The following is a 20,917-nucleotide window of genomic DNA, read 5'->3' as shown; positions in this document are numbered from 1 at the left end:
GAAAAGAAAGCACAGGGATTCATTTTAGATGTTACAGGATCCTTTTGGGACAAAACAGCTCCTGCACCAATCTCAGAAGCATCCACCTCTACCTGGAACGGGAGTGAGACATCAGGTTGCCGCAAAACCGGGACGGAGGTAAATCTTCGCTTCAGCTCCTGAAAGGAAGCAACAGCCTCAGGAGACCAATTCAACACATCAGCACCCTTCTTAGTCAGATCAGTCAATGGCTTGGCAATACTAGGAAATTTTGCTATAAATTTCCGATAAAAATTAGCAAAACCCAAAAACTTCTGGAGGGCCTTCAAAGAAGTGGGCTGAACCCAATCATAAATGGCCTGTACCTTGGCCGGGTCCATTTCAATAGTTGACGGAGACAAAGTAAATCCCAAAAATGAAATCCTCTGTACTCCAAAAAGGCATTTCGATCCTTTGACATACAGGGAATTCTCCCTCAAGATCCGGAACACAGTCAGAATATGTTCCACATGAGAATCCCAATCCTTGGAGAAGATCAAAATATCATCCAGATAATCAAAAATTTATCGACAAAGTCTCGGAAAATATCGTTCATGAAGCACTGGAAGACAGAAGGGGCATTAGTGAGCCCAAAAGGCATCACCAGGTACTCAAAATGTGCCTCCGGAGTATTAAACGCCGTCTTCCATTCATCCCCCTGCTTAATGCGGATAAGATTATACGCCCCCCTGAGGTCAAGCTTGGTAAACCAGCAAGCACCTCTAGAGAATAGATCCGAAATCAGGGGTAACGGATACTGATATTTAATAGTAATTTTATTGAGGGCACGATAATCAATACAAGGCCTTAAAGAACCATCCTTTTTGGCCACAAAAAAAAACCCGGCACCTAAGGGTGAAGAGGATGGTCTAATATGACCCTTCTCCAATGCCTCCTTAATATAGGACCGCATAGCCTCGTGCTCGGGTACAGATAAATTGAAGAGCCGACCCTTGGGAAATTTACACCCCGGGCTTAGTTCAATTGCACAGTCATAACTCCTATGAGGAGGCAAGGACGCAGACTCATTCTCACTAAATACATCATAAAAGTCCGCCAAATAGTCAGGAACATCATGCGACTGAGGAGAGGTGGAAAAAAACGGAGCCTCACTAAAGGCACACTAACAACCCCAACTCACCACAGACACAGATTTCCAATCCAAAACTGGATTATGAATTTGCAACCAGGGAAACCCCAGAACAACGGCATCATGCAGACCATGCAATACCAAAAATCTGCAATTTTCTTGATGGTCTGGGGTGAGTCGCTTGACCACCTGGGTCCAAAACTGAGGTTTATTTTTAGCCAAAGGAGTAGCATCAATCCCCCTCAAAGGGATAGGCGTCTGCAGAGGTGTCATCGGAAATCCACAACGTTTAGCAAAATCCAAGTCCATTAGGTTTAGCGCTGCTCCCGAATCCACAAAAGCCTTGGCGGAAAATGTGGACAGGGAGCAGATCAGAGTAATTGCCAGAAGAAACTTAGGTTGAACACCACCAACAGAAAACGTGTGTGCAAAGCGTTTCTCTCGTTTAGGACAAACAGAAATAATATGCGAGGCATCTCCACAGAAAAAACACAGCTTATTACGCTTTCTGAACTCCTGACTTTGCGCCTTAGACAAAACTCTATCACATTTCATAGGTTCAGACGTCTGTTCAACCGGTGGCAACACCTCTCGTGCAATCCTGCGTTCACGTAAACGCCGATCAACCTGAATGGCTAATGACATAGAATCGTCCAGACCAGAGGGAACAGGAAATCCCACCATAGTATCTTTAACGGCTTCTGACAAACCTTTCCGAAAGAGAGCAGCCAAGGCATTATCATTCCAGGTAGTAAGGACCGCCCACTTTCGGAACTTTTGACAGTACAACTCTGCAGAATCTCGACCCTTGTTCAATGCCACCAGGGTCTTTTCAGCCTGATCAATAGCATTAGGTTCATCATACTACAACCCCAAAGCTTGAAAGAATGCGTTCACATTAGTCAGAATAGGATCATCTGGTTTCAAAGAAAACGCCCAATCCTGGGGATCGCCACGCAGCAAAGAGATGACAATTTTAACCTGCTGCGCGGAGCTCCCTGACGAGTTAGGCTTCAAGGCAAAAAATAATTTACAATTATTTTTGAAACTCAAAAATTTAGATCGATCCCCAAAAAATACATCAGGTGTAGGGATCTTTGGTTCAGCAGCATGTGAATGTGCAAGGTAGGCGGAAATTCCCCGCACTTCCGCAGCGAGCTGCTCCACACGATCAGACAATTGCTTTATCTCCATTGAGAGAGAAAAAAAAATTCCCCCTACGGCCTCAGAGATATAGAGGAAAGAATATACGCACACTTTTTTTTTTTTTTTTAAAAACACAATTCTTTCCTGCTATTGAGTACCCTAGGATCTGCGGTATGGCGGGTGATTCTGTTATGAAAGAGTCACCATAGGAGGCAAAACCAGAAATGCTAGCTAAGTCCAGAAAACCAGAGAAGTTGGCAGCTATCGGATTGCAGACCCCTGAACCTATCAACACAACTAGCAGTAGCCGTGGGGGGTTCCTACGATGCCCTAGACCCCTCGATCACAGCCAGAGAATTAAATAGGCCTAAAGAAAGAAAGGGGAAATCTAAACTGCTCCAGAGCAGACCCCAAAGCAATAGGCAGCCCCCAACATATAATGACGGTGAAGCAAGATGAAAATACTAACACAGACAGAAAGATAGACTGAGCAAAGAAGGGGCCCGAGCTTACCAAATAGAAAAGGACAGGAAGGCTGCTGTCTGCAATCCGTGAAAAACCCTATGAAAATAAGAGCCAACAGACTGACAGTGAAAAAGGTCCTGAAGACGCTAGGCTTCAAAAAGCTATGTCAGTACTCAGGAATATTCTGAAGACAGAGCTACAGGCAAAAGGAGATTCAGCTCACCCCAGAAGGGAATGGCAAAATACAGAAAAGCAAGGAGAACAAAAAACAAAACAAGAATGCTAACAGGCAAAACAGAAAACTTAGCTTTAGAGGAGCAGGAATCAGACTGGTGTCCTAGAAGTCCACAGAGAAATCACCCGCAGGGCAGAAGGGCGTTGGCAGCCTTATATCCAGTCCGTGACTCCACTCAGCCAGTCATCCTCATTAGACTCAGGTGCCTGATAATCAGACTCATTACCTTCCTTTACCAGAATAGGGAGTTCACCAGACCTCAGTGACGAAGGGGAAAATGAACTCACAACAGTAGATATATTTTGGTAAAGGGCCTACTAGTTAACGCTACAATTACCTTATGCAACCTTTATGCTCCCAATAGCAATCAAATTGGATGGCTTATTAAAATCCTACATACCCTCCACTTATTTTCTGAAGACCTACTGTACTTATTGTAGGGGGAGACCTCAATATCTCACTTAATCCACTAGTAGATAACTCATCTGGCAAATCTTCTATCTCCCAAAAAACCTTAGGGTACCGTTACACATAGCGATGCACCAGCGATCCCGACAACCATATGGATCGCTGGTGCATTGCTAAGTGGTCGCTAGTGAGCTGCCACACAGGCAGATCTCACCAGCGACATCGCAGGGATTGGGGGTCGCTACTTACCTGTCAGACGCGGCGATCCTGACGCCCTCCCGCCCGCATCCACGCGTCGCTCGTTGTCACAGCAGGAAGCTGACGACGAGAAATGGTCCAGGACGTTCTCGCGCGACCAGCGATGACCAGCGGGGGAGCCGGTCGGAGGCAAGTATCACATGTAGCGATATCGCTGCTATGTCACAATCGGTGACTTTACAGCGATATTGCTAGCGATATCGCAGTGTGTAACGGGGGCTTTAAGAAAACTACTTCTTAATTTAATAGACCCATGGAGAACTCTGCACCCTTCAAACCAGGATTTCACCTTTTTCTCTCCCCCACACAATAGCTATCACAGACTAAACTATCTCCTGACACAATCCCCAAACCTTCACCCTGTTAAATCAGCAAATATCGATGTAATCTCAATTTCGGACCATGCCCCAATATTTTTAGAAATTATCACATCCCTGCCTCACCCGCTCCATTCTTGGACCTTAAACTAAACGCTCTTAGATTCTACAGCCCACATTACTAAGTTTTGCAATTCTCTTTTTTTCCAAGAAAATTCTCATTCAGGCCGCCACAGGGAGGCTTATAAGGCCGTTATGAGAGGAGAAATTGTGGCATTGGTCTCATATTTAAAAAAGAAACGATCGAGAGAAATTATTACTATCCTTCATCAAATTATCTCATTTGAAACCCTACATAAATGATCTTTAGCAACTGAGGTATAAGAGGAACTAATTAAGCTACGACAAGCCCTTAGAGATTTATTAAATATCCACTCAGCCAAGATTTATATGAAAAGCCGCCAAAAGTTTTACCTTCATGGCAATAAAGGCAGCAAACTTATGACCTCACTACTAAAGAAACGCAATGATAAAACCTTCATAAAGAAAATTAACTACACTGATGGCTCAACAACCATTGAGATTGCCGATATTGCCAAAGAGTTTAAAAATGTCTATGAAGGGCTATATAATCTTGGCACACCAATGGATACTTTAGATCTAACTGCAGCTTCAGAAAAGATTTCCTTGTTCCATGACCCTGTATGGGGTTCAAAAGTTCGGCATCTCTCGTTAACCCCTTAAGAGACATCATGGTTGTATTTATTACTGCTGTATGTATATATATATGGTGTATATCTATGTAATATATACAGTACAGACCAAAAGTTTGGACACACCTCATTCAAAGAGTTTTCTTTATTTTCATGACTATGAAAATTGTAGATTCACTCTGAAGGCATCAAAACTATGAATTAACACATGTAAAATTATATAATTAACAAAAAAGTGTGAAACAACTGAAAATATGTCTTATATTCTAGGTTCTTCAAAGTAGCCACTTTTTGCTTTGATTACTGCTTTGCACACTCTTGGCATTCTCTTGATGAGCTTCAAGAAGTAGTCACCAGAAATGGTCTTCCAACAGTCTTGACGGAGTTCCCAGAGATGCTTAGCACTTGTTGGCCCTTTTGCCTTCACTTTGCGGTCCAGCTCACCCCAAACCATCTAGATTGGGTTCAGGTCTGGTGACTGTGGAGGCCAGGTCATCTGGCGTAGCACCACATCACTCTCCTTCTTGGTCAAATAGCCCTTACACAGCCTGGAGGTGTGTTTGGGGTCATTGTCCTGTTGAAAAATAAATGATGGTCCAACTAAACGCAAATCGGATGGAATAGCATGCCGCTGCAAGATGATGTGGTAGCCATGCTGGTTCAGTATGCCTTCAATTTTGAATAAATCCCCAACAGTGTCACCAGCAAAGCAACCCCCACACCATCACACCTCCTCCTCCAAGCTTCTTGGTGGGAACCAGGCATGTAGAGTCCATCCGTTCACCTTTTCTGCGTCGCACAAAGACACGGTCGTTGGAACCAAAGATCTCAAATTTGGACTCATCAGACCAAAGCACAGATTTCCACTGGTCTAATGTCCATTCCTTGTGTTCTTTAGCCCAAACAAGTCTCATCTGCTTGTTGCCTGTCCTTAGCAGTGGTTTCCTAGCAGCTATTTTATCATGAAAGCCTGCTGCACAAAGTCTCCTCTTAACAGTTGTTGTAGAGATATGTCTGCTGCTAGAACTCTGTGTGGCATTGACCTGGTCTCTAATCTGAGCTGCTGTTAACCTGTGATTTCTGAGGCTGGTGACTCGGATGAACTTATCCTTCGCAGCAGAGGTGACTCTTGGTCTTCCTTTCCTGGGGCGGTCCTCATGTGAGCCAGTTTCTTTGTAGCGCTTGATGGTTTTTGCCACTGCACTTGGGGACACTGTCAAAGTTTTCCCAATTTTTCTGACTGACTGACCTTCATTTCTTAAAGTAATGATGGCCACTCGTTTTTCTTTACTTAGCTGCTTTTCTCTTGCCATAATACAAATTCTAACAGTCTTTTCAGTAGGACTATCAGCTGTGAATCCACCAGACATCTGCACAACACAAGTGATGGTCCCAACCCAATTTATAAGGCAAGAAATCCCACTTCTTAAACCAGACAGGGCACACCTGTGAAGTGAAAACCATTTCCCGTGACATACTCTTGAAGCTCATCAAGAGAATGCCAAGAGTGTGCAAAGTAGTAATCAAAGCAAAAGGTGGCTACTTTGATGAACCTAGAATATAAGACATATTTTCAGTTGTTTCACACTTTTTTGTTAATTATATAATTCCACATGTGTTAATTCATAGTTTTGATGCCTTCAGAGTGAATCTACAATTTTCATAGTCATGAAAATAAAGAAAACTCTTTGAATGAGAAGGTGTGTCCAAACTTTTTGTCTGTGCTGTATATGTGTAACGTCATTATACTGGTAGGGTGAGTGTAGTACACAAATTTAGCCATAAGGTGGGGTATATAATAGTGTTAGTTATAGCCTTGTAAATAGTTAAGATAGGAGGGGCACGGTGGATAAGGCAGGAAGTACTTCCTTATAGTTCTCAGTTGGAGCCAGGGTGCCCATTAGCTCCGGTGGGCTGGCTAGCCCTGGGCAACACCATGCTATGCAACATTACAGAAGGTTTTGGCCCAGCTATATAGTACTCGTGGCCAGGACCTCATCAGAAGGAGCAACAGCAACAGTGCTAGTGTTGAAGTATTAGTGGGAATGCAGTTGCCGGTGGAGACTATGCAGTACGGGCAGGTCTCTCATAATGTGGCAGCTTATTGCATGGGCGGATGCTATCAGGACCAGGGCAAAATAGCTGAGGGAGTCCCCAAATGCAGTAAGGCTGGACAGAGAGGACGCTGAGGGATCGAAAGGTACGGTCCATCCCGGAAGTGAGCTTAGTGACAGAGAGAGAAGGACAGGGACAGAGGAGGAGTTGCACATGGTGAAACCTGATGTAGATGCTGAAACGAATACAAATATGCTGTGTACTAGAATCAGTAAAGTTAGCTGTTTGAAAGTTGAATTGGACTGTGGCTCATTTTGTACTAAACCGGACTGAGGAAGCCTACAGAAATGGACAGAGGACCCTAACGGTGCCAATGAAGAGGCCACAGGAATGCAGAGCTATGGACAGTAAGTGTATGTGATGGAAGGGCAGGGTGCGCTAACCCAAATGCTATCAGCCACGACTACTGCTCTGTACCTCACTCACAACCCTTTACAATTACCTAAGTTCCCCCACAGAAGATCACTCCCTGCTAACAGCTCCAGTTACTGCTCAGGAGATGCTAGAAACTTTATTGACTATTCCCAATGGAAAAGCCCCTGGCCCCGATGAACTTCCTATCTCATACTACAAAAAATGTATCAAATCCCTTCTTCCACACTTGATGACACTGTTTAATTCATATTTAGCTGGACATCCCTTGCCTAAGCAATCCATAGAAGCCTTTAACTTTGTCCTCCCAAAAGACAGGAAAGATCCTAATATCTGTGCCAGTTACAGACCTATTTCTGTGCTTAATGCTGATACTAAGCTGTGGGTCAAAATTATGGCTGGAGACTTGGCGATTTCCTCCCAAAGTTAATCCATACAGACCAGGCCAGGTTCGTGAGAGGCAGGGAGGGCAAAGACAAATCAGCAAAAATTCAATCTATAGTTTTTGCCTCAAATTGGGGTATCCCGCTGGCCCTATTGTCCACTGATGCTGAGAAGACATTCGACAGGGTCAGCTGGAGATATATGGAGAGGGTACTAGAGAAATTTGGTTTTCCGCAGCAATTTGTTTCTGCAATATTCTCCCTGTACTCACAACCCACGGCCAGGGTGAGCGTTAATGGCACGCTGTATCAGAGCATTAGTATTAACAATAATACTAGACAGGGGTGTCCATTGTTTCCCTCCTTATTCACCCTCACCATAGAGACACTCATCCAAAAGTTCAGACAAGAGGAATCCATCAAAGGTCTAAGGATTGGGAGCACAGAGATGAAAACGTTAGCTTTTGTAGACTATTTATTATTTCTCACAACCAATCCGTTCTTAGCCTTCCAACAATGCTTAGCATATGAAATCAATTTGGCCATATATCCAATTTTAAAATCAATCCTACCAAGTCAGAAGCCCTCAATATAACCATATCGAGTTCCCATATAGCCATTCTCCACAAACATTCACCCTTTAACTGGCCCATGCAAACATTAAAGTACTTGGGAGTATTTATCACTAAAGACCCTACACGTTTATACCAAGCTAATTACATTCCACTTTTGAAGAAGGTGGAAACATTAACAAAATCTTATGATTTGCCTACCATCTCCTGGATGGGGCGTATTAATGTATTTAAAACCTATATACTACCCATAATTCTCTATACTATGGGCATGATCCCCATAAACGTACCCCAAACCTTTTTTAAATCTTTAAGGCTCTTAATATCTCGATTCATATGGAGACAGAAAAAAAGCAAGATTACCATTTAAATTAATCTCATATCTGAATTCTTCGGGAGGCCTGGGAGTCCTGGATCCTCATATCTATTACAAAGCTATACACTTGGGTAGGTGGTTGAGAACAGTTTTTAATTGGGAGAAGGGAAGTCAAGATGATCTAGATTTGGTTTTATTAGGTGCTAAAAGGATACCATATCTATGGTCCCGAGCAAAACCCCCTGAGGCCTTTAAATTAAACTCTCACAACTACCCTCCAGATTAGACGCCTAATGATCGATGAACTTCCAATTATTTCTTTTCCATCTGCACTGTCGCCCATTGGCTCCATTCTATATCTCCTTGATCCCAGTTTTAATGATCCTTACAATATTTGGTCCACACTACCTAAGGAAAACTTAAACCATTTCTATGATAATAAGATTCTGAACCATAAACGACTGGCCTCGAAATGCCCTTGAGCAACTCAAAAACTTCTTCCAGCAACAACACATTAGATGACACTTTGTCAATTTGTACTTTGTTAACCTAACAACAATACCCATCTAAATCTAGCTGGTCCTGGTTGGATATGCTGACTAAATTGCCACCTCCAAGACTAAAGATTTTCTCCCGTCTATATTCCTGTCTTATTACCCCTTTTTCCACACTTAAACCTTCCTTCATTTACTTCTGGGAGTCGGAAATCAATATCAGTTTCTCTGAGGAACAAATTTCCCAAATCTTACTTAACACACGAGGGTTCTCTAGGTGTATCCTCCTCCAGGAAAATCCTAACTAGGTGGCATAAGACACCAGCCAAACTTTAGCATATGGGCCTATCAGAAACTAGCACTTGCTGGAGATGTCATACACATACAGGTCACCACATCTTTTTGGGACTGCTCAGTGCTTAGTGGCTTTTGGTCGGATATTAACCGAGAACTTAAAAAATTACAGCTCCTTACTTCTGACCTACGGGCTGTAGAAGCTCTTTTGTCATGCCCATTCAAAAGCTTTAAACCATTAAGACATGGCCTTCTCCCTTTACTAATCAGTGCAGCAAAACACTTAATCGCTCTGCTCTGGAAGGACGAGTCCCCTCCCACTTTCCAGGAATGGATTTCTAAAGTGAATCAAGTTTCCAGCCTGGAAGAACTCACCAGATGGGAAGCAAGCACCCATGAAATATATAGCAAAACTTGGGCTCCTTCGAAGCAATTACATAATTATACTTCAAGTGGAAAGACATAGCTTATATATGTCTGTACTCTCTGTGAGTCCAAGCCTCCATATTGTCACTTTCGCACTATCATTAATTCTGCTCACCATAACTGACCATATTTCTATGGCCCTCATATGCTTACCTCCTGGCGAATTTCTTAGCTTGACTATATGTTATAGTATTCAATTATGTGTACCTCCCCTTTTGTTGTTTATAGTTGGTATTTCCCCACCTATGATACCTTGTTTAATAGACATAACCCAATCTAACCAATGTTTTTGAACTCCCCCCACCCCTTCCCTATCTTCTCCTTTTCCCCATGACCCTCTCCCCTTGCTTCCCAACCCACCCACCCTTTTTCCCTTATCGTCGGTTCAACTAAATGCTGATGTGTAATAGGTAACTATTTTCTAAAGGCCCTTTTACATTTAGCGCTGCACCAGCGATCCGACCGGCGATCCAACCCGGTCAGGATCGCTGGTGCATCGCTAAATGATCGCTAGTGAGCTTTCACACAGAAAGACCTCACAGCGATGCAGCAGCGATGCAGCGCACGATACTCACCTTTCACACACAGCGATCCTGACGTCCTCCCGCCCGCCTCCAGCGTCGCTCGTCGTCACAGCAGGAAGCGCCGCAGGAAGCTGACGACGAGAAATGGAGCCGGACATTCTCGCGCGATCAGCGATGGACAGCGGGGGAGCCGGTCGGAGGTAAGTTTCACACATAGCGATATCGCTAGCGATATCGCTATAACGTCACAAAACCAGTGTCGTTTTAGCGATATTGCTAGCGATATCGCTATGTGTAAAGCCCCCTTTACTCTTGTACTATTTTCTCTGATATAAAGTACTTAAAGAATTTTAAAAAAGGGGGGGAGGGAAAGGCAAAAGAAAGAGGGGGCGGAAAGAGAAATCCCTTATTCTGTCTTACTACCTTGTTCCTCTGTCATTGGGGAGATTTGCCCTGTCGCACACTTAATATTAACGCCATTTAATAGGGTTTACTTTGTTCTGCATGTTTCTGTTCGATCCTCTTATACTGGTGACCACTTACAGGATATCACATGTTATATTCTTGTTGAATTTACAAGAAGCGATTTGCAAACACATAATGAACAGCACAAAATTTAAAATGCAAAACCTATAGTCGTACTAATATTTTTAATCCATTCCACTCTAGAAATACAGTAGTTATGCATAGCCTAAAATTATGGAAAAATAAACAGCCTTACCAACATCAAGTCAGATTACAAATGCACTAACAAGATGTAGTATACCCCCATCATAAGGGCGGGGGAAGCACAGGAGCAAAATACTGATGCAAACAGCCACTCATAAACCTACCAATTAATGGAGGGGGTGGCTGTCTAGAATTAAAAATGCACACAGAGGAGAATTGCAAAGGGGGCCAGTCACACTGATATGTGTGATGAAAATTGTCTGGCTTACAGCCCATTCATGATGCCCATACTACTAGATCAGGAGTAGGGATGAGCAGAATTTAGCTTAAAAGTTTGGGGTTTGTACTGGACAGTTAGTGTCCAGTGCTAATCTCTCTTTGAAGTCCATTGCAATGTTCGGAAGTCCGGGTGGAGAGAGAGACATTTTTCGAGGTCAAAAGTTCGGTTCAAGTTTGGGTACAATTCTTTGGAGTAAAGTTGGAGCTGAATACCAGAACCCAAACTTCCATGAGTCCCCTCATTCCAAGTCTGCAGGGTTGCCCAGCACTATATAAATGCACCCCACTAGACAGACATCTCAGATCACTCAAACAACGCTAAATGGCCTGGCTGCATCCTCATAAAAATTGAAAAATCTGCACTAAAAAGATGAAAGATAATGTGTAAAATACCTTAGGCTTCTTTCACACATCAGGTTTTCGCCGTCAGGCGCGATCCGGCGCTTTTGACAGAAACCGGATCTGGCGAAATGCAATGCCGGATCCGGTTTCCCCTCCATTGACTTGCATTAGAGCCGGATCGAGCCGGATGGCCATGCGTTTCATCCGGTTTTCGCCGGATCCGGCAATGTGTCGCGATCCGGCGTCTGGAAAAAACGGCTACTGTAACGTTTTTTGTCTCCTGCGAAAAAGCCGGACACGCCGGATCCGGCGCGTCCGGCTTTTTCACACAATGAAAGCCTATGAGCGCCGCAATGCGCCTGATCCGGCGAAAGCCGGATCCGGTGGCCGGATCCAGTTTTTTTGGTCTGAGCATGCTCAGTAGCTCTGCCCACAAGACATATATAAAAGCAAGACAGTGGGACCCACAGCCACACCCAACATGCCACCCAAGAAAGCAACCAAGCGCAGGAGAAGGCAGGAGACCACTGCAGCACCATCAGCACCACCACCACCCCAAATGGAGCAGCAAATGCAACATGCTGAGGAGGGGAGGCCAGCAGCAGATGAGAGACGGTAATTATCAAATCCCCCATTCCTCCAAACTAGGGCTATTGAATATCAAGATATTCATTGGCCCTTTGTTTCTCTTTATTCAACAGCCGCCCAATAGATGCAGCAGCAGCAGCAGCAATGGCAGCAGCTGGAACACCACCCACAGGCATGGAGTGTGGACACCAGGAAGACAGCACATCATCTTCTGGGAGCCCTCCCTCGCATCGTCAGCGTTTGACGGTAAGTTTTTATTTCCAAAATCCATCATCTCTGTAATATATGTCTATTCATTGCCTTTTATTTCAAAACAGGATTCACAAGATGAAGAGGAGCTCCCAGAAGAAGAAGGAAGGGGTGGACAGACACTTGGAGTGGGCTCACAATTGGTAAGTTTTTTGCATCTAACGCAGAAACACAACATCACACTACACACAACACATAGAAAACAATGTTCTGCAGACCACACACAGCAAACAAATGCCTACATCCAAAGACATAACATTTTTTGTTTTCTTCTCTAGTCTTCCCAATCTGGTGCTCGGCCAAGAGGTCCTCGCAGTGCCTCCCAGGGTCGTCGGCGAAAGCAACACGGCAGTCACCAGCGTGTAACTATAAATATTTTTGCTTTGTTTTTTTGCACTTTTTATTTCATTTCTTTTGTGGAGGCTAATTATGTTATTTTTGTCTTTTTCTTTAACAGCCTTCACAGCGTGCTCCCGACTCTGACGGTGAGGATGGAGGACTCGATGTGGACCACCTCATCGATCTCGTCAGAGAAAGGGAGCCGCTCTGGAATATGGCTGACCGCCGCCATGCTGACCTTATCGTTACCCGACGACTCTGGGAGGAAATCTGTTCGCTCCTTGTGGGCCGCTGGGAGGACCTCGATGCTCGGGCCCAGATTAAAGAGCGTAAGTATATACAGTACCGGTTCCTTGATGTAAACCAGTGTTTCCCGAACTCCAGTCCTCGTGGTCCCCACGGATCATGTGTTCAGGATTTCTATTTACTATGGAAATCCTGAAAACATGACCCCTGGGGACCATGAGGACTGGAGTTTGGGAAACACTGATGTTGTATACTAACCACTCCTTTCTCGTTTCAGGGAACAGAATTGTGAATCGGTGGCGGTCTGTGAGGGATCGTTTCAAGAAGGAGTTCAATAAAGAGATGCGGGCCCCGAGTGGATCTGGAGGACGCAGGAGCAAGTACAAGTACGCACAAGCCCTGTCGTTCCTCCGGGAAACAATGGTCACTAGAAGGTAAATATTACACACCACATGTGAAAAAAAATGTTAGATGTAACTTTTTTTTTTCAGCCAGGGCCATACCATGTCAGTATTTTAATTGTTTTTTTTTCTCTTTATTCCACAGCACGGTGAGCAGCACTCGGGAGCCTGCACGATTGGACCCTTCTGAGGCGATCCCTGAGGAGACCGGCACCGAGGGACACTTCGACCGCCCCGGTACATCTGCACCTTCCCAGCCTTCCCACACATTCGACCCATCTGTCCCATCCACCAGCACAGGAGCATCGTGGCCGCCTACATTACATGAAGCTGCTGGTGAGGAGATCGCTTTCCTTTTACCCCACCCTTCTGCCCCTGCCACCTCTAGTACACCTGCGGGTACTGGGCGGCAGCGGCAGAGGGGTCAGGAAAAGAGTTATGCGCCAGAGTTCTTGCATCTGAATGCATCTTTCCAGAACTGTCTAAAAGTCTTGTCAGAGCAAATCTCCACAGGCTTTCAGCAGATCAACTCCAGCATTCTGGAGGTGAAGACACTTCTGCAAACCATGCATTCAGAAGCAAGATCTTCGCCAAACCACACCTTTTTCAGGTCTGTTGTGGAGCGCATGGCAACACTATCTCCTACCCAGCAGATGTATGTAATGCATTCGTGCCACGATGCTCTACAGCAGGTTACCTCCCAACCTCCACCTCCCACCACTGGAGTTCCTCCACCTGCACCCCCTCCAGCCACTTTCCATCCTCCCCCTCCTATTACATCTGCACCCCCTCCAGCCACTTTCCATCCTCCCCCTCCTATTACATCTGCACCCCCTCCAGCCACTTTCCATCCTCCCCCTCCTATTACATACCAGCAACCTCCCCAGTACCAGCAACCTCCCCAGTACCAGCAACCTCCCCAGTACCAGACATCTCCCCACTTCCAGCAACCTGCCCCGTACCAAACTCCTTCCCCGTACCAAACTCCTTCCCCGTACCAAACTCCTTCCCCATACAACTTTCCATCAACATCATCTGCTCCTACAGTCCCTGCCCAACCCTCCACTCCACCGCCCACCACCTCTTCTGCCTCCCACATGTCCACCCATTCTGTAGCTTTTTCCACACCATCACCTCTAACTGTTCCTTCCCCACCACGATCCCAGTCCTCTCTCCACACTCCCATTGTCGAAGTGTCCCGCAGCCCCTCCAGCAGTATTTCCACCCCACACTACACAGATTTATGATGTGTTTTGTAATAAAAATGCCCAGTTGGTTTCAAACCTTTATTATAAAAGTTTTTTTAACTTTAAAAACAGTTTACACAAAAAAAAAATATTTTAAATAAAAGTTAAATTATTGTTTACACTGGTTGTCTGTCATTTCTTTCTGCGGCGAAATATGTTTAAAAAAAAGGTTAAATACAGGGTATTTAAAAGGTAAAAAGGTATTCAAAACCAGGTATATAACTGTGGGTAAATTTTAGCTTTTTGCCACAGTTGTGTTCCTGGTTGTGTTTGAAGCAAAGTATTTCACCTGAAAAGTTGTGTTTATTGTTGGTGATTTCCTAACAATGTACACAACTTTTGTTAAAAGGTGAAATACTTTGCATAAAACACAACCAGGTACACACCTGTGGCCTAAAGCTAAAAATAGAGACCATGACAAGATAGCCAACTTTGGTTGGCAAAGGTATATACTGTTGGTACAGAAGGTACACAAGTTTGGATAGGGCACAAATCTTTCACACTCTGTCATCCTGCCAGTGTACTCTACCTTGAGGTGACATAAAGTATAGTGCAAAATTGTCCCTCATTACTGAAACCGTCACAGAACTTCTAGTGGTAATGTCATGGTAATCTTGCAAGGTGGTTTCTTCAGAGGTGTCCTCAATGGAAATGGGTTCCTTGCAGATAACAAAATTGTGGAGTACCACGCATGCTTTGATCACCTCGTCCACAGTTTCTGTCTTGAGGTTGATCGCAGTCAATAGGACCCGCCATTTGGCTGTCAGAATACCAAAGGTACATTCAACCATTCTTCTTGCTCTTGTGAGGCGGTAATTAAAAATGCGTTTTGGTCTTGTCAATCCTCTGCTAGAGTACGGTTTCAAAAGGTGATCTGACAGCTGGAAGGCTTCATCCCCTACACAGACAAATGGCATAGGTGGACAAGATGTTTGCGGCAGCGGTCTAGGTGGTGGGAACTGGAAGGTGTTTCCATACAGTTTACGCCCCATGGCAGACAGTTTGAAAACTTGAGAGTCATTGGAGCGGCCATAGGCCCCAATATCAACCGCAATAAATTTGTATTCCGCGTCAGCGATGGCCATGAGGACAATTGAAAAATATTTCTTGTAATTGAAATATTCCGATCCCGATCCAGCTGGCTTTACAATGCGGATATGTTTCCCGTCCACAGCGCCCAAGCAGTTGGGAAACTGACATATCTGTTGAAACTTGTCAGCAATTTCAATCCACCTCTCTGTTGTGGGCTCTGGTAAAAACTCTTCAGCTAAGGAGTCCCACAGTGCACGGCATGTGTACTTCACAATTCCAGATATGGTGGAAATCCCGAGTCTGTACTGGAAATGCAGTGACGAAAGGGATTCTCCAGTTGCAAGAAATCTGTGGGGAATTAAAAAACAATAAATTAGTTTTAAATCACAGCATTACATACCAAAACTGAGCTATAACACTTGGAGATACAAACTACCACCAACAAGATTGCAGTGAAAGTGTGCTCTGATGCGATCACATCCAATAAATGTGGCTTACCTTAAAGTCACCATCAGACGCTCTGCGGTTAAAACAGAGAAGCGGCAATAGGTGTCCGCTTTTCTTATGAGGTGTGCAATGCGCTCCACCAAGTAATCAAAATTCTCCATTTTCATCCTAACATATCCAAAAAATGTATCCGGGTTTCGTTGAAGGTCCATGCAGAGTGTAGAATAGACCCCACGCGTCATTCTCTTGGCTGTGATGGGGTGGATCCACAAACGTCGTCTACGATGCCTGATGCGCTGCTGTCTCGCTCTCTCCTTCTCCAGAACAATCACCCTCAAACGATTCGCCTCCGCTATAAAATCCGCCAAATTCTTCAAAATATTTCCAATTACAACATCCATCTTCGCCAGTAACTTGCTCTTCTCTCCAACCTGCACTTTATCCTCTACAACCTGTCAAAGAAGGGCTGTAGGAACACGCTATATATAGTTTTCCAGTAGCCAATCCCGTTCGGAAGGCCACAAGGGTCAATTTTAAAAACCGGATCCGGCGTAATCCGTCGAAAAACGGATAGAAAAACGGATGAACCGGATGAGACGGATCCGGTTTTGTCTGTCAAGAACAAGACGGATCCGGCAGAAAACCGGATCCGTCACATCCGGTTTTACAAAACATTTGCCGGATCCGGCATTCCGGCACGACGCCGGATCGCGCCTGACGCCGAAAACCTGATGTGTGAAAGTAGCCTTACATGAAGTACTGGTTAATATTTTGGCAAAAATATGCAAGCTCGCAGCCAGTGTTAAGGGTCCTCATACTTGCGAGTCCCTACACTAAAATTTAAAATGAATCACAGAAAAGGACTAAAAAATTTTTTAAAAATGACATTTTTCCATTTTTATGCAGGAAGCAGCCGGGCCCTTTAGTGCTGGTTGAGTGAACTGGATAGTCTGTCCTTACGGGGTGTACTTATATATTGCTGGGCAGCCCACCTGATCTAATAGTATTTTGTACCTGTGCTGCTAGCACCTTTTTCATGAGGTCTACTGCATCCTGCTAGTGCATTTGTAATCAGATTTGATGTTAATAAGGCTGTTTCTTTTTCTGAGATTTATTTTTAATTTTTGACTTTTTTCTATTACCCCTCTTGCCACCACACCAGGGAAAGTGGAAAGAGCGGAAGCTAAGCTCCAGAATTGGCACATCTAATGGATGATCCACTTCTGGCATGGCTGAGGGCTGATATTTTTAGTCTGGGAGGAGGCCAATATCAATGACAAGGCTATTAATATCATCCAGCCATGGTCTGTTTTTCCTTTGACGGTTAGTAAATAAAGGGGAACCCTACATCATTTTTTGGGGGGTGGTCCCCCTTTGTAACTAGTAAAGGCTAAGCAAACAGCTGCGAGCTGACATTAATACATGGGATGCTTCATGGCTACTGGTCCCTTACCAGAATATTAACACCAGCCCTCGGCTTTCCTTTAGCTGGTTAGGAAAATTAAGGGGGACCGCATGCCATTTTTTTTGTTTAATTTTTATTTTATATTCGTGATACACAGATGGCAGGTGCTGACTACAAGTCACATCAGCGTCACCTAGTCTCACTAATAGCAGGGAGACCAGGAAACAATGATGAGAGCTGCATTCAGCTCCCGGTGCCTAGGAACTATGCTAACTGTACTGCTTTTTCCCAGGCACTGGAGCTAGTCTCACTGATGCGGCACACGAAAGCCTCACGTATGCCACATGTATGTAACACACAGACACATGGACACAGATAGCACCGGTACTAGTTTTTCCAGTACTGGAAATATCAGGACTAGAGATGAGCGACTTTGCTTTTTTTAGGGTCGAGTCGGGTTTCATGAAACCCGACTTTCTCATAAGTCGAGTCGAAGGAAATCGGCCGACTATAGGGAAAAATTGGGAAAAGTCGTGAAACACGAAACCCAATGCAAGTCAATGGGGCGAAAAGTCGGCAGTGAGTGGAGGACTGAAAACACACCTGGCATGAATTTTAACCCTAGAGGCGGCGAAATCTCTCTCTTCTCTCTCTCTCTTCTCCCTCTCCCTCTCTCTCTCCCACTCCCACTCCAGCTACGCTCCCGCTCCGCTTCTCTCATTGGCTGAAAAAAGTCACATGCAAGCATTTGGCGAAACCCGACTTTGGCGCTTGGGTCGCCGACCGCATGGCCGACTTCACACTGCCCGACTTTGGCAAAAGTCGGCGACTTTTAAATCTGACCGACCTGTTTCGCTCAACTCTAATCAGGATGTGTGAATAGATGTCAGCGAGATCTAGCAAGCATTTAAAGGAACTACCACATGATACTCCAGTAATTGTACAGAGCGCCATTCATATAGCCTGCATTGAGACAATCTCACTACGAAAATAGCGTTCCTTTAAAGTTTCCAATAGCTATAATTACTTCTTTCGCTTTTGTTGTAATTCTTTGAAAATCTGTATAACATATGGACTGAACGTACATTAATGGACTATGCTGATTTTATAAACGATTTCTCTATAACACACGTACATAAAAATTACCAGAACACGAGTCAATACTGATGTCAGCATGTGTGAAATGAAGGCCTGCTGAAAATGCATTAACTGTTCTGATTACATTTACATTAATGAATTATATGCTGTCATGTTCAATATTTCTTCTAAAAATGATGTTGTCTTGCTGTGAAAATAGGTATTCAATGTGCTCAATAAAGTGTCCTCTGGTGCCTGTCGAAAAAAATAAAACCAGTGATCTGTGCACGCATCTGCAAACACGTCAATGGATGTTGCTGCACTTATCAAGGATCTCGCGGGAGGCCAAATCTACAAAAAAATATAAAATACACCAAACCAAATATTCTAAATATTCATTATAGCAAAAAATGTTATAATCATATTTCTAATTTATAGAGGCCTAAAAAATTATAAAATATTTTTTAAGATATATACTTAATCGACCTCCTTGAGAGGGGTACTGCAATTTAGTTTGACCCTAATACCCGGAATATAGTCATACTTTTCTGCTTCAAGGGATCTAAAGTTAAAGGAGAGGTTATAGGCATAGGGTCCTTCGGACCTGAAGTTTAATAATGGAACAAGCTGTAAATCAAGACATTATCAGTTTACAGTGGGTACCGAAAGTATTCAGACCCCTTTAAATTTTACACTTTTCAGAAATGTAACATTTTTTGCAAATTTATTAAAACAGAAAAACTGAAATATCACATGGTCATATGTATTCAGACCCTTTGCTCAGTATTGAGTAGAAGCACCCTTTTTAGCTATTACAGCCATGACTCTTCTTGGAAATGATGTAACAAGTTTTTCACACCTGGATTTGGGGATCCTCTGCCATTCTTCCTTGCAGATCCTCTCCAGTTCAGTCAGTTTGGATGGTGAACGTTGGTGGACAGCCATTTTCAGGTCTCTCCAGAGATCCTCAATTTGTTAGGCGTCGGATTTCTGCAGCGACACAACAGGAATCCAGAGCCTCACATGCTGCACTGCAGCAAGCCATTCCTGAGGCTAAGTCCCTCTGCTGCTCCACTGAGCATGCTCATGAGATGATCTCCCATTGGAGGTCAGGAGTCACGTGCTCAGGTCCTTCTCCAGATCTGATTGGTCCATCTCAGAGATCTGGAAGGTCCCGGCAGCACACGGCTATAAAAGGCCCGCATGGCCGCTCGCCCATGCGCTAGTATAGACTCTTCTTGCTAGATGTGTGAATGGTGATGGACCTTCCCAGCCTTCCCACACATTCGACCCATCTGTCCCATCCACCAGCACAGGAGCATCGTGGCCGCCTACATTACATGAAGCTGCTGGTGAGGAGATCGCTTTCCTTTTACCCCACCCTTCTGCCCCTGCCACCTCTAGTACACCTGCGGGTACTGGGCGGCAGCGGCAGAGGGGTCAGGAAAAGAGTTATGCGCCAGAGTTCTTGCATCTGAATGCATCTTTCCAGAACTGTCTAAAAGTCTTGTCAGAGCAAATCTCCACAGGCTTTCAGCAGATCAACTCGCCCATGCGCTAGTATAGACTCTTCTTGCTAGATGTGTGAATGGTGATGGATGTATGATTCTGGTGACTGACTTATTAAGATTCCCCTCCCTCTGATATTCCACATGTGGATAGGGAACCATAGAAAGAATCAGCGCCAGTCAGTTGCAAACCTTAGGCCACTGTGCACACCGCACCTCTACACTAGCGTCCGGTAGTGTCACGTCTCTCATGGCATTATCGCATAGCGGCTGTGTCTGTCACCGCACTGCATTCAGCAGCACTTACCGGCTTCCGCAGTAGCGACGCCGCGCGCACGGTAGGTCAAGACGGACACCGTCCCCTGTCGTGGACCCTGTCCTGTGACCTGATACCATGCGTGCAATTTTGCTGAGACCTGTGAGTCTAACAGGCTCAGTGTTTATGTTACAGCGCCTCTGTGAGTTAGCAGAGTCCGCTCTGCGCACATTGGGTGACGTTGAGCCCGTGCGCATTATACCGCCATATAGCGTGTCTGTCATTGTCTAGCAGCGGTTTTAACACCTATTGCACCATGGACCCCAGGCGGCGAATGCACTTTCTATTATTTAATATTTAGTGCGTTCCGCCGTCCCTAACGCAATTGGTCAGGGCTCTAGCTGGGGCAGTCAAGAATTTACCAAATGGCTGCAATGAAACAAAGAGTGAAACATTTAAATGGGTCTGAATACTTTCTGTACCCACTATACTATACCCTGCTCAGAGCTGTTCTATCTGTTGGTCCAGTCAGTTGTGTGGTTTAAAGGGCCAGTACAAGAGATGAGCAGATCTTTTGAAATTCAAATTTTCTGAATTTTTCCAAAAAATGTAATTTGTGTAGAATAAATCAGCACAAATGTCATTACTGGATAGCTTGTAATTGTATGGAAGATACAAGTGGGGGA

The sequence above is a fragment of the Dendrobates tinctorius genome, unplaced genomic scaffold (assembly GCF_039654945.1).
Source record: "Dendrobates tinctorius isolate UK_male_01 unplaced genomic scaffold, ASM3965494v1 ptg000069l, whole genome shotgun sequence".
Taxonomy (NCBI): domain Eukaryota; kingdom Metazoa; phylum Chordata; class Amphibia; order Anura; family Dendrobatidae; genus Dendrobates; species Dendrobates tinctorius.
This window is presented reverse-complemented; position numbering follows the sequence as displayed.